The 15,772-nt window shown below is 44.9% G+C and overlaps 1 protein-coding gene across 2 annotated transcripts in view; it reads right to left on the reverse strand.

Annotated features, from left to right (window-relative positions):
* The window catches only part of LOC134285420 (uncharacterized), a 446,116-nt gene extending 437,664 nt beyond the window's left edge, over window positions 1–8,452 (reverse strand). The window contains exon 1 of one of the 2 annotated variants that reach the window (XM_062846093.1): window positions 8,355–8,452. The gene's annotated coding sequence lies outside the window, so the exon portion shown is untranslated. The remainder of the gene's footprint in view (window positions 1–8,354) is intronic. The other variant, XM_062846094.1, reaches the window with a different exon arrangement.
* Between the last annotated feature and the right edge of the window lie 7,320 nt (window positions 8,453–15,772).

A 15,772-nucleotide genomic window follows, 5' to 3' on the forward strand; every position in this document is an offset into this window, starting at 1 on the left:
ATCTCATGATAATAAAGGGAACGATAGATCGTTGCATACTTATGGCAAATGCTACAGCCCAACTGCTTTCAATCCAAAATCCTTATTTTCGTCAAAAACCTTTTTTTCGTAAGGGTGACTCATATATAGGGTAACTTTGTGAACCCGGTGTTCGATACTTTTAGTAATAATGAAATGGCAAAGTCGCGTGTTATGCCTCGAGCATGTGTGCTTGTCAACAATGCAATACTCGTCTTTGAGTTAACTACCAGCGATGTTTGAGCTGCCACTATTAATGTATGTATCTGTTACGCGCAACTTTAACAGAAAACACATCTATTGTTCGGTTTATTTACCGCATGATGAACCGCCCCCTGCGCATGTTTTCAAACAAGTCGTCGCATACTGCATTTTATAAGGCCTTCCATTAACTCGGGAGCGGTCGCGTTGTGTACTTAGTACACGTACAATAAAAACACGCTTATGGTACACAACGTGTGCACAGTGTCGCACAGCCAACGAAGGGAGCAGGACTGCATCTCCGACATACCATTATCATTACGCCTTGAACCATCTAGAAGGAATTGCTTTGGGCTAGTGCACTTCACACCCTCATGGTTAGCTGTGTAAATTTGCAGTGACGAACATCATGACACGATTTTTCAGAAGAACACAAAGTCCTCCTCGAGTAGCTTTACCACTCCTTTGTCCAAGAAAGGCGGATCGATACCACGCCTGCTTCCAATTGCATATCAAATAGATGTTAAGAACTGGAACCGCGTACAACGTGAATTGACCTTCTCGCAAGTAAGACCCTATCAGCCAACATACAGAAAGACTTGCCGACATGGGGCTCCACCGGACCTTTCCGGGGACCACTTTCCAATCACGGGGTCGGATCCAACCCAATACACTGACACCACGACAGTGACACTAAGTGATTGCGGATCTAGGCCGCGCAAGCCTACGGACTAGGTAGCGGAGGCAGCGAGCACGGGTTGAGGAAGAGCGAAACGAACGGCGGCTGTTGTTCGCCACAGTCAAAGCCGTGCTGAAGACTGAGATAAGGGCAAGGCCTGCTTAGGGGATCAGAGTGCCAATGTGAATCCGTAGGGTGATGCTTACAGGATCGTGATGGCCAAGACAAGAGGTGCAATGGCTCCTACAAAGCAATCTCCAGAGATGTTGGAGGGCTTTCTCTGCGGTTTTAGGTTTCCTTTCATAGGACAGCTGGTGACTGGGGCTAGTGATGAGGAGCGCGTGGACTTCTTCGTTTTCTTATCACAGGTGCCGGGGGTTGATAAACTTTGGGACTATTTCGGGACGGATGTCATCGACCGACCGAAGTGATGTAGATCGAACATGGTGTCTACTTCAACGTATAATTTACTACTTATTCGATTGCCCTTTTGTGCGGAAACACGGTGCAAGTGCGCTGGGAGGTTTTACCAAGTCGGGTAAACCTCGGTAGTGTGCAGATTACTTTAAATCAGCGAATCTTGTGTGACTGTTTTGCTAGTGGGAATTTTACCAATGCGGATACTATTCATCAGCCGTGGTGGGTACAGTGACGTGGTACCATATTGGTACACTATGATTAATTCGCAAAAAAGTCTTTGCGACGATACTTTGGGTGAACGGTAGTGAATATCCGTACTAGTTCTTTGATTACGAGTGGATCCATTTGGCGCACATCCATAGACCCTTTGGATAGCATCCGCCCCGCGGATTGCTCCCGGTGAGTCCGTTCCATTTTTTACATGTGGCTGGCAATAGCCATGATTAGAACGTAAGAAAGTGGGTAGCTTTTTCGAATTGCTATTGTGGCTTGGTGGTAAGATGGCCGCGAATCGAGTGGAAGTGAGTTCGTTCGCCGTGAAGGAGAGATTTATTCGATTAATAACGATCGACTTCCGTTCGGTTTCGTGTAGAAATGGTCAGTTGCGCGCCAGGAAGGATTTGTCGTTCGATTTCAACTACCGTTTCCGTTCGTTCCGTTCGCGATGCCCAGAGGAGTAACTATTGGCCGACAGCCTATCGCGTCGCAAATGCCGGATTATATTGCTGGATGCACTGGAGCGATTTATTCGCGATTACGACCATGCTCGCGACAGCTGTCAATTGTGTGTGCGTGTTGAATCGCTGGTCAAGCAGAATGAAGATTATGTGAAGTGTCAGAGTTTCGATGACCGGAGGAACTGGGCATGCATATCGACGAGCGTGTGGAGTTCAAGCAACGGTTCTGCAAAGCAAAGGGATTCCTGCTCTCGAAGCGCATAGCCGATGCAAATCAGTGAGTGCTCAACGCGTCGATGCAAACTCCACAACATTATCAGCCGAATTTCCACCTCCGCCTACCCAATTGAGATGCCTAAGTTTAATGGCGATTTTTCGCGCTGGATCTCATTTCGTGACACGTTTACTTCGATGGTCCACGTGAACGGATACATCCCGCTGTAGCCAAGCTCCAGTATCTGCTTCAATCCCTCGGAGGCAGTGCCAAGAAACCCTTCGAATCAGTGGACATCGAGGCTGACAACTACGCAGCGACATGGGACGCGCTGCTGAAAAGGTACGACAACCGGAAGTATTTCAAGAAGCAGCTATTCAGGGCTCTCTACGATCTGCCAGCAGTCAAGCAGGAGTGTGCAACGCACATCCCCGTTTTGGTCGACGATTACCGACGTCATGTTTGTGCCCTATCCGAGCTGGTTAAACACGTAGACCATTGGGACTCATCCATCTACTCTCCTACAAGATGAACCAAGAAAACCAGCCAGAAACACAACGTGAAGTACGATGAACTTGTCGATTTTCTATACCAACGGGTACGGATTCTCCTGTCCATAAGACCAGAGACTCATAACTCTGCCTCGTCGAAGGTGGCCGGCAATCCGTGGAAGAGCTTCAAGCACAAAGCATCAGTCAACGCCGCAACAGCACCCCCTCGAAGTTATTCATGTCCACTTTCATGTTCGGACAGTCATTCTTTGCGAACCTTTCCAGTTTTTCTTGGGAAAAGTATCAGCCAGCGCCGTGAGCTGATTTCCCAGAAGTGGCTGTGTTGGAACCGCCTCAGCTTCGGTCACCAATCCAGGAAATGAGGTTCCAAGTTCAGCCGTGAAAGCATCACTCGCTCCTGCACGATTCCGCTCCAATTCAAGTATCCGCTACTCCAGCAATCCAATCAAGTTCAGTCGACCCAACCGTATCATCGAGTCCGCCGTTTCAAAAGCTCCATTAGTTCAAAAACCGCGTAAATCCACTTCCCAATCTGTGGATGCTTCGGGTTCCCGTCAAGTCAGCATGGCAGTCCAAACTTTAAACTGTTCTCAACATCGTCGATGATCACGGCAGCACGCACAAGGCTCGAACTCTCCTCGCTTCGGCCCCGATGTCGAATTTTATTTCGAAACCGCTGGCGAATAATCTCTACAGTCGCCGATCCACAGTAGATGTGTCCGTTGCAGGCATCGGATCATCCACGCAGAAAATCAGTAGTGCCATTACTGCCACCATCGAGTCGGGAGATCGAACGATCTCGATGAAACTGTAGTTTTTGGTACTGAAGCAGCCGTCGTCGGATCAACCAACAATGCCGATAGACATCTCGGCATGAAAGTTACTCAACGTGCTGCTAGCAGATCCATAATTCAGTGTTCCCGGAAGTGTTGACCTCGTCATCGGTAGTGAAACCTACTGTGAACTCCACGCGGGAAGATTTCTCTGGGTGAAGGTCTTCCGTGGGTAGTTGAAACTCCATTTGTTTAGGCGGTCCCTGGTCTCGCCTCTCACTCGGCTACCTGTATTTCACGCCACGTGCTACCTCTCTACCGCTGATGATCGACTGGAAGCCGCTCTTCGCAAATTCTGGAACATGGAAACAATTCCATCGGGTTCAGTTCGATCGTCAGAAGAAAACCGCTGTGAAGAGCTTACGCTGCAACGATGACGCACGATGCGACAGTAAGGTACATCGTTCCGTCTTGGAATAGATACTGAAACCAAGGACTCATACGATCGGTTATGAACGAGTATCTGCACCTTGACCACATGAAGAAGGTAACTGTGCCTGATGATCGAATTTCACACTGCAAACCGTCACATACGCCACCGTAAGTGCACCGTATCTTGCAACAAGAACTCTCCAGCAGATCGCCAAGGATCATGCGGACCTGTATCCCGCCGCCGTTGAACCAGTCGTCGAAGACTTCTACGTCGACTGTCGACTGTCTAGCACACCGGACGTTGAATCTGCTGTTGTTCTCCGACAGCAAGTCACCGCTATGCTTGGTTGTGCTTCATTCACCCTGAGAAAGTTGGATGTTCCGCCGGAAGATCTGGCTATCCAACCACTTCACGATATGCATGATGAGCAGAAAATCCCCACGCTTGGTCTGCTGTGGGATCCGAAGGCCGACAACCATCGATTCAAGGTAGATTTACCACTCCTCGCTGCCATCCTAACCAAGCGCAAAGTGATGTCATACATCGCTCAGATATTCGACCCCCTGGGCCTGCTTGGTTCAGTTATCGCGAAGGCAAAGCTCTCCATGCAGCGTTTGTGGGCGTTGAAGCAGGACAGTGCCTCCTGCAGGTGGGATTCTCCGTTACCCGAAAAACTTCAGCAAGAGTGGAAGCTGTTTCACACTTCGCTATCCATCCTCTCCGAAGTTCGAGTTCCTCGTCTGGTGGTTTCCCCCGGCAGCGACAGTATTCAGCTGCATTTTTTTGCCGACGCATCTGCCGTTGCGTATGGAGCCTGTTGCTTCGTTTGCAAGGAGTCAAGTTTGTCTACTGACGTCGAAGTCAAAGTTTGCTCCTCTGTCTACACACCATACCATCGTCAGAGTAGAACACTGTGCCGCACTTTTGGCAACGCAGCTCTACATGAAGGTCGAAGCATCCTTGAAGATCACCCCTCCCGTTTATTTCTGGTCAATTCCAGTACAGTGCTGCAGTGGCTGCACGCTTCTCCAACTCGCTGGAAGACATTCGTCGCTAATCAGGTCTCTAAAATCCAGAACACCACGTCCATTGACCACTGGAGGCACATCGCTGGCTCCGAGAGTCCTGCAGACGACATTTCCCGCGGACCGCGCGAAGCTGCGTCGTTCCGGCTCGGACACCGCTGCGCTAAGCGTTAGCAACTGATCGAAGACTCCACCCGGCCAACCAGTGATCGTATAAGATGTTGCGTAGGGTGATAAAATGGAGGCGATATGCGTTAACTACTGTGGACCGTTCTACATAAAGTCACAATTCGAAGTGGTGGTCCTACCAAGGTTTACGTGGCCATTTTCGTCTGTTTTTCGACCAAGGCTGTCCACATCAAGCTAGTTAACGACTTGACAACACCAGCGTTTCTAGCTGCTCTCCGTAGACTCGTCGCCCGGCGTGAAAGGATAATCGAACTCCATTCCGACAACGCCACTACTTTTAAGAGTGCGGCACATGCTCTTGACAGAGTCTACCGCATGCTGAAGGTGGAAACCGCTGATCACCAGCAAATTTTCGACTGGTTCTCTCGGAATGAGATTACTTGGAAGTTCATTCCACCTAGAGCGCCACACTTTGGAGGCCTCTGGAAGGCCGCGGTCAAGTCGGCGAAAATTCACCTGCTGAAGGTTGCCGGCAACATCAACCTCGCCTACGAGGATTTTTTTATCCTTGTTGGCCAAGATGTGCCTAAACTAAACGCCGATACCTGAGGAAAACCGGCGATTTAGACGTCGTAACGCCAGGACATTTCCTTATCGGGAGCAATTCCCGAACTAAACTGGAAATAGACCACTGAGAGCTAACAAAGAAACAACTGTAGCAGATTTGGTCCCGCTGGTACCCAGAGTACCTGCAACAACTGAAATCTCGTGCAACGAAAGGTTGAAATTCGTCGGTCGACATCGTGATCATCAAGGAAGACACCGCCAGCAAACTGACCGCTGGGGTAGATCACCAACCTCCACCCCGTAAAGAAGTGATGCGACCCGTGGCTCAAATCTCACTGCTTCCATCTCCTAGAGCTATGTAGCAGAAGCCATGTAGAGCAACCCCTAGTGGGAGAGCTTGCTCGATGCTCACCTGTGTTTCTGCAAAGGTAATTGCAGGTCCAATATTTTATGTTTCCCTCGTAAGATCGTGAACCACCCTTTCAATTATCTACCAGGAAACAGAATAGGATTACTGATATTCCTGTCAAGTTGTATTTTTTTTTTTATTTGTAGATAGCCACTACATCTGTAATATTGCAAATTGTCCAACCAACCCAATCATCCCTCTTCAATAATTATAACATGATCGAGAGAATGAGTAACCACTAAGGTAACCGATGGCCAATGTTTAGTACCAACTAACGAAGTAAGACCTTCGATTCACGGCAAGGCGAGTATCACCAACACAGAGGATCTCGGGATGTTCAGGTCTACTGTGCAGAAACGCCTGTACGAGGGAGTTTTCCAAGAGGTTTGGAAGCGACAGAGCCTGATTCTATTGCAAAAGGCGGGGAAACCACCTGGAGACTGAGAGTGTAAATAGTTTTTCGAGCAACCAGTTTGGCTTCCGGAAGAGAAGGTCGGCCATAGACACTATCTTTTCGGTTACAAAGACTTCTGAGATAGCGCTCCAGCGTAAGAGGAGAGGGATTCGCAAGTGAGCAGTAGTGACTCTGGATTCAAGGAACAACAACAGCGCCAGTTGAGCGGCTTTTGCCGAAGCGACCCTTCGGCTGAGAATATCCAGGAACCTGTACAAGATTCTCGAAGTGGAGTTGAGTACTGCCCACATCTTACTTTAGGTAGCCACGTGAATTATGCCTGCAAAAGAGCCTCCACAGCTATAGTTGCACTGGCCCGGATGATGTCCAACAGCTCTGCGGTGGTATAGTTTATTCTCAAGCCTAGCGCTATCGATTTCCGTAGAATTAGTCAAGTGTAGTAGAATTTACTACATAGTTCCATAAAATTGATTTTGAATGACGCAGTTTACCATAAAAAAGCTTCTCTCAATGTTTCATATTTTACGCGACTGGAATTCTAAATCAAGGGACCACTGCCATTACCTTAAGCCTTGGTGCGCACAAGAAGCCTGAATTTCCATTTTATAAATCTTTCCAACCGAGAGATAGTTTTTCTCGTTCTTTTCCGCCGGTAGGCGACCGACGAAACAGCCAGCAGCCGCAACAGCAGATAGATAGCGGCCGAACGAAACCTTCCGTTTAGCCTCTGCTTTCTTTAGCGACGGAAACAAACGTTGGTAAAAGAAAACATTAGCATAATTCGCGGTGAACGGATATTTTTGTTGCTTTATTTACCCATGGCTCGCGAATCCCCCCTGCTGTGATCTTTCATGGGCAATCAAAGGGATGGATGTTTTAGGGGGGGTTTGAAAGTTAGTAGGATTAAAAAAAATAAGTCAGGGCTCGTGGCGTAGTGTCGGCCACCACACGTTCGCTTCATGAGCGGATGGTCATGGGTTCGATCCAAGCCCCGACACTTGAAATTTTTCGTCAGTTGTCGGTAGTCACCAGGGAGCTCAAGTACACGAATTATTCCTCCATTTTAATCACCATTACTGCCTCGATTTTATCACCACTGAAAAGGATTCGGGTTGGCGGGTGCGTTGCATCCTCTCTAGAGCACAGCAAATAATTTTGTAATATCCAGGCGCGTTATTTCTGGCGACGTATCCAATTTCGAACGTGATTTCACTCTGTTGCATCGTTTTCCAACAATTATCACACTCACCATGTACACCGTGGCTGGTATCGGAAAGTGTCAACAAACCCATTCCAGCAGATACCTAGAAGCAGTATCATATTTACCACCCACCTTCTATAACTCGGCGAAATAGCCGAGAGGTAAGGGATACGACTCACAATCAACGGATCTGTGTACGAATCCATTCCAATATTTTACTTATATATGGTTCATCTATCGATTCGGTTCTAGCGATTGCTAGACCCACATTCAAGCTACGGCGGCTAATTAGCTGCGTTGGAAGAATGTAATCTGTACATCACTTTTACGACGCGACTGATGTGCAGCGAAAATGATGTGATATTACAAGATTTTTTTTGCTGTGAGCCCTTTGCCATCACGTACTTACTTGCCTTCGACACATTAATGAGTAATCCGATTCGCCTAGCTGCATCCTTTAGTTGGGTGTACGTTTTCGCCATCGTGTTTATCCCCGCTCCCCGCACGAAATCCATCACCTTACCATAACCCTCTACGAGATTCGAACGGACTCAAGAGTGTCCCTGATACTAGAACTACACATATCACTCGGTCCATCGTCGCCTAGATCAATCGTGTGAGTTTATCTGGGAATACGTATTCGTACCTAATCTGCCACAACTGCTCTCGATTGATTGAGACATAGGGTATTAGTTCCCTTATTAAGCATGTGGCTCCCATTTTCATCCTACGAAAAACAAAGGATTGAAGCGCTGTTTGTTTTCTTTCTTATTTTTGTATTTTTTGTATTTAGACGGGCTTGGTGGTCTAGTGGCTACCGCTTCTGATTTATATGCAGAAGGTCCTGGGTTCAATCCCTGGCCCGTACCTTTCCTCCTACTTTGTATCTTTCTATATGCTTTCTCTCTGCTCTCTACATATACAACTCATGTATATAAACATGTTCATAGCCGTCGCTAGAACAGAAACGGGTTGAAAAAGCCGTTTCCCTTCCTTCCAAACTTTCACAGCACAGTGTCACAATCCTACAAGTTATGCAATCAAGCGAACAACGCCTACAAGTTATGCAATCAAGCGAACTGTGCCGCACATCTTCAAAATAATAAAAACACACAATTCTATCACCTTCCCCCTGGTATCCACACACCAATGTGTGAACCTTCTGCCAACCAACTCCCACCAACACTCCAACATCCGCATGAATTTGTGCTGGCGCAGAGGTATATTCGGCCAGATGTGGATACAAACGATTGCAATCATCACTTTCTTACCCCTTCCCCACATTGACCTGCAACCTGACGTGGCAGGCGCCATTGTCGCCTAAAAATAGAAGATCATCAACGCTCACACACTGAAGATGCCTGCTAGTCCCCGGCAGTTATCTCATTGGTCTTTGTGTAAGTGCAGCTGGTCTGGCGATACTGGAGTAGCATCTACGGGCGGTCAATCAAGCTCAAGCTCAAGCTCAAGCTTATTTTTGTATTTTTTGTTAGAAGTGAGCACCCATGAAAACAAAAAGAACGGAATCAATCGGTGCCGTAATCGCTTGTTTTCGTATAAGATGAATATGGGAGCAGGAGATTACTGATGGCACACATACCCTATGCCATTTTAAAATTGATGAACAGGTAATGTGTGGGCACGTTGTATTCTTGGCATTTCTGCAACACCTGGCGGATGGAGAACATCTGGTTCGTTGTAGCGCGTTCACCCATGAACCCAGCCTGTTATTGTCCCACGAAATTTCTTGCAATCGTTGAGAGACGGCGCCATAAAAGAGAGTATCTTGTAGTAATATGTTCGCGGGGTAGTTACGCAATCTAACTTGTTGTCCATGTTGTAGATGGGACACACGACACCTTTCATCCATTCCTAAAATAGTCCATTCCTAATAGTTCTACCTCCCAAATCTTGGTAATGACCCAGTGCTCTCACTCACCAGTACTCAGTACTCTCACAAGTGCTTCTCTACCGTATTTTAGAAGCTCGCTTGGTTGTTGATCTGCTGCAGTGGCTTTATTATTTCATAATTTAAAGCATTGATTGAAAAGTTTGTTCAACGAGACTATTTCATCAAACCCCCCTATCCAACACACTAGAGCTGCGTATGGCATCTATGTGCTACATGGCTAGTATCCACCTTAACACAAACTATGCAATGAAAGGAAGGAGAACGGCGCGCACACTGATGGCCTTTATGGGCTGCCTGGTGGTGCTATCTTGTTCGCTCAATTGCCATCGTCGGTTTCGGTATGGCGGCGCACGGGATCACCGAGCTGCTGCACGGTTTCCTTCGTTCACATTCCCGAAACGGTTATTACCATACATTTCGTTTTCCCTGGCTCTTCCCATAGTAGAAGGGCTGCATGTTCCACTTTGGCCGATAAGTGGCAGTTGGTGGTTTTCAGATTTGATCAGGTGAGCTAGAACCCATCCAAATAGGGCAAAAACGTTGCGGAAAAATGGTAATGCACCGAGATGGGAGGTGTTCTCATGCATAAGAAAGTGCAGGTAGGAAAGAAAACACGCAAAACTAATGTTCTTATTTTAATAGTTTGAATTTTAATTACTTAATGTTATGTTCCTTCAATTTTATTAATTAACTGATTTACAATATCGTTCTATATCAGAGGAAGCGTTATTTTCAACACTATGTGTTTTGATTCGCTGGGTATCGTAATGGTGAGTAGACAACTTGCAACAGTGCACTTACAAGTTCCTAGCTCATGCTTTTACGGATCAGTAAATGACTGAGGCCGCCGTCTAAATATCCCGATCACGGTTCCTAGAATGCACTGCCCAAGAGCAGCCTGTAGCACTTCATTTTTTGCAGATAGCGTTGGACACACTTCGCAGCTGCCCAGCCCGACTCTTCAGGAGCAGCGAACTTCCGCCCGAGAAAGGCCGTACAGATGACGATGGGGGGATGTATGTGACCTTGTTCGGATCAAATCGGTACAAACAATTTTTACGAATCGGCCGTTTTACTTTTTTGCAGATCAAAAGTTAAAGTTTGAGTTTTCTCTTTCTTGGCTTTTCTAGCTTTCTACTTTCCGAAGGGCAACGCAACCACAAATTTTGGCCACAGTGAACTAAACTTTTTTTAGGCAAAAGGTTATTGCAACCATAACAAATTGCAAACGCTCCATAGAAAATCAAAGAGCGCTCCATTAAGATTGAACATATGTTTAATGAAAATGTGCAATGTTACCCATAAATAATTAAAAACGTTCCATACTTTATAAAAAAAATGTGCCTGTAAAACATAAAATTTTCTCATTAAAAGTGAAATTTTGCACCAATAAATAATACTGAAATGCTCCATAATAAAATACAAATCTATATATATAAAAATGAATTTCCGTCTGTCTGTCTGTCTGTCTGTCTGTCTGTCTGTCTGTCTGTCTGTCTGTCTGTCTGTCTGTCTGTCTGTCTGTCTGTCTGACCGCTATGCATTCGGAAACTACTGAACCGATCGGTGTGAAATTTTGTATGTGGGTACTGTTGGGACCGGGGAAGGTTCTTAGCATAGTGTGAGAATCTTCCGGTCGCTGGAAAGGGGGACTCCCAAAGAAATGAACCGGATATGAGCTAAGAGAGAAGTTCAACACGGTCGCAAACAAAACCAATCTAGAGTGCGGCGCTCCAGTGAGCTCAATAATTGTCAAATTTGAATTGGCAATACAATGTTTGCCCACGCGTAGGTTCATCGTATTAGACCCTAATTTTCGGCACCGGCTCGATTTCAGAGGGAAACAGGCCTATCTGGTGGAGATCCGGACACGTGAATTTCCCCTGCTTCGGTCCAAAATGGTCGGTTTTCGACAACCGGGTGTGGAACGAGCGGCTAAGATGGTGATGGCTTTTGCCTGAGGAGAAGTACAGGCGGGAATTCAGTCACGCGGCCTCGGCTGCGATGAACGAGGTGGCCGCGGGGGAGATGAGCACCAGCCGGGAGACGGCCGGGGATGGCAGGACACCAGAAGGGCAACACTGCCTCGGGATTTTGTCCCGCTCGAAGTGCACTGTGTACCGAATCGAAGGGACGAAACAACCGGTCACGCGGTTGAAATACGACGGCAAAACGTGGAGAAATACGAGGGAGCCTTCGACTCTCATCACTATATCCTCTGTCTCTTTTCTCGGCTATCGCGGGGGATAAAGGCTCGCGCAAGCAGATCATGAGTGAGTTGAAAACTAATGATCCCCCTTTATCCCCCGCAAAGGTACGCTCACTCTCTCGGGCAACCTTTTCCATTTGCACTACAGTGCAGTCAGCCACCCATCGTACTCCGGCGGTGTATTTCCATACGCAGGCGCATCACCGCCCACGCGCGGAAAACAAAACGACCGTTGGAGTTTGCGCAAACTTAACATACGCTTCCCTAAATTCACGCACTCATGAAACAAAATACGACAAATATTACCCAACGGTAACAACCGTGTGTTTGTCGAGATCTACCGGAAGGACTGATATCGGATTCAGCCGCGCCAACCCAGAAGGATCTAAGCCCATGGTACAGAAAAGGTATTGTAAACCTGAACTAACGCTCAAATCTATATAAATCTATAAATATATAAATGAATTTTTGTCTTTCTGACCCTTATGGATTCGGAAACTACTGGACCGATTGGGATGGAAATTTGCATGCAGGGTTTTTTTTTTGAACGGGGAAGGTTCATTAGATAGTTTCAGACCCCTCCCCCTCCGAAAAGGGGCCTCCTATTCAAATAAAATGGAAATATCTGTAGGGAAACTGCGGGCATAAAGCCATCAAGCAATTCCATAATATTGTGGAGGTTTTCGTTAGATGCAAGCAAACTAGAACTAAAACTGAGCAGGTTAAGCCTAAGAACGGCTGATATTATCGAAAGAAAAGCTTGGAAAACGACGATTTTCCACATTTGGAAAGATTCCCTAATTTGCAGCGCACAGAAATTAAGACATTGCGCGCTGATTATATGGAATCAATCCATAAAAATATCACGTGCCTCCTACTCCTTCATTTGCTGCTTGGAAGAATTCGATGGAGCCCCTTGGTACTTCACAACAAGTCAAAGCGGGAAATACCAGCTGGCGTTTTGCCTCACCCAAAAAGGCGTTTTGCCTCCTACAGTTTTCCGGCACCTAAAAAGCAACACTTTTTTGTATTGTTTATTTGAATTGGAAATTTTGTGGGCACGCGGACCAAATGTCCAAGTCTCTTGGGTAAGGGAATAAACTACTCTCCAAGGCAAAATACAGCCTTAAAAACAGTATAATTTGAGGTTTATTACCGCATATGCTTAGGCGTGGTGTTATGCCCATCTTTCCCCTATAACTTGAGAACAAATCAAGCAAGTGGAACCAAATTTGCCATGAGGAGGATTCAGAAGGTAACGAATGTTTCTATGGTGGTGTGTAACATGAGAATCAATCAAGCAAATATAACAAAATTTGGCATGCAGAGAACTCAGAAGATGAAGAATGTTTTTACGTTTTTACGCTTTCTCCCTTTGGAATAACTCGAGAACCAAGCATATGAAAACAAATTAGCTATGTGGAGGTTTCAGAAGGCAGAAAGTGTTCCTATGGTGTGTGAGACCTCTTCCCCTCTGAAAAGGGGGACTCCCGTACAAATGTAACGGTAATATCTGCATAATTCGAGAACTAAATAAGTAAATGTTACCAAATTTGCCATGCGGAGGTTTTAAAAGGCAATAAATGTTCCTATGACTGTGGTAGAGTGAGACCCCTATCCTTTTGGAAAGAGGGGCTTCAATACAAATGGAACGGAAATTTATGCACAACTCGAGAACCAATCGAGCAAATGGAACCAAATTCGACATGTGGATGGTTTAGAAGGTAAGGTAGGAAATGTTTCTATGGTGGCGTGATGTGTGAGATCCAACACTCCCACCCCTTTAAAAAAGGGGTACAAAAAAATCTGCATGACTTGTGAAACAATCAATCAAATTTGGCATGTGGAGAAAGCAAAAAAATGTTTTCATGATGGCTTAAGAACGCTTCAACCTCAGAGAAGGGGAGGGTTTTGAAGAGAAAGAAATACTTCAAAAGTTAAAAGTCTGTGACCCTTCCTTCATCTGGGAGCAACACTCCACCATCCTAAAAAAAAAAAAAACAAAATGCAGAGAATGTCTGCATAATATGTGCAAAACATACTAATTTGGCATGTGGACATTTTCGAAAGCATGAAATGTCTATGACATTGTGAGTCATTCCAGAGGGTGGAGGGGGTTCTCACACAAATGTAAAAGACATTTTTGAATAACTAGGATGAAGTGTACGGCCGACCGTTATTAGGCCAAAGTTTATAGAGCCGAATAAAGATTAGCCCGAATGGACATCACGCCGAATGTTCATTGAATCCACAGAATGATCACCATGCCCTCATTGTCACACAGGTTGTACTTCCTGCTGTTTATAATGCTCAATTCATCGGAGATTTTTCCTTCTTTTAGTAATAGGCTGTTCTTTCAAGTCACACTGTTATATTTTCTATACGGACCAACTGCTAAAATTTACAACATACCTAAATGTATCTTTCTTTATATCGTAGGTTTTTCTTTCGAGTGGCGCTGTTGTGTAGTTTATGGCAGTTGAACTGTGAACTTTATGATCGATTTGTCATTTTAAGTTACTCTTTAGAGTTGGTTAGCAACCAAACCACCAAACAGCATTCTTTATACGAGATTTTTCCTTCTTTTAAAATAGGCTGTTTTTTTGCATTGTTATGAAAGAGTGGGCCTTCACATAAAAAATCAACCAAAGATAAAAATAATAATAAGATACGAACTATGTGTTTCTCAGATAAGTAGCATGTTCTAATAGAAGTATGAACTTAGTCCAGAACATTGGATTATGCAAACGGATGGGGATCAATGTACCAAATGGAAGATAACGTACCTCTGGAGCCAGCCTTCCAATGTATATACAAGTGAGTTTATATACACTTTAGAGCCAAACAACTAATAATTAATGAATGAAATGATCAACAAGATTTTTGAACAGTGCAAATTGTCCTCATGGTAGATATGTACATATGTTGAACAAGTTAAGAAAATTAACAAAAACATTAGAGAAACTGTGTCATAGTGCAAGAGCCACAATTAAAATGGGCAATACAAGGTTTGCCGGGTCAGCTAGTAGAAAAATAAAATTGCACCATAAAAAAAATGAAATTGCACCATAGAAAATAAACAAATGCTCCATAAGTATTATCAAACTGCACAACATAAAATACAATTTGCTCCATAAAAAATTGAAAATTATCCATAGCTTTAAACATTTGCACCACTAAAGCAGTGCAATGTCAAGCAATTCAGCCCTGTCGAATAAAATTATGAAAATATGTTATCTATGGAGGATTTTCAATTTTTCATGAAGCAATTCATATTTTCTATGGTGCAGTTTGATAATACTTATGGAGCATTTGTCTATTTTCAAAGGTGCAATTTCAATTTTTTATGGTGCAATTTTATTTTTCTATGGAGCAATATTCAATTTTTAATGGGTACAATTTTATTTATTTATGGAGCATTTGCATTTTTCTATGGAGCATTTGTATTTTATTATGGAGCATTTCAGTATTATTTATTGGTGAAAAATTTCACATTTAATGAGAAATTTTTATGTTTTACCGGTACATTTTTTATTAAGTATGGAACGTTCTCAATTATTTGTGGGCAACATTGCATATTTTCATGGAACATTAGTTCATTCTTTATGGAGAGCTTTTTGTTTTTCTATGGTGCGTTTCTTTTTGTTTATGGTTGCAGTAAATAGACTGCCTTTTTTTTACTATGCCGTTGAAACTTTTTCCGTCGTGTGTCTGCCTAATCTTTATCCGAGCGGAGATGTCCTACCGATGTGTACTGTACTGCATGTCTGGGTCTTGGAATTCACTTCGATTCATCGCAGCTCAGCAATCAAATCTCCTGGTGTTGAACCCTTGTGTGATCCTAACACTCACTTCGATTCAAAAAGTACACTCTCGTACTTGGTGCTCTTGTCTAGGCCAAAATGCATCGCCGACTCCCCACTTTGCTCTCCAAGCTTCTCCAGGACCATGTCTGAGTTCGCAACGCAGTTTCTGATG

This window comes from Aedes albopictus, chromosome 1 (assembly GCF_035046485.1).
Source record: "Aedes albopictus strain Foshan chromosome 1, AalbF5, whole genome shotgun sequence".
Lineage (NCBI taxonomy): Eukaryota > Metazoa > Arthropoda > Insecta > Diptera > Culicidae > Aedes > Aedes albopictus.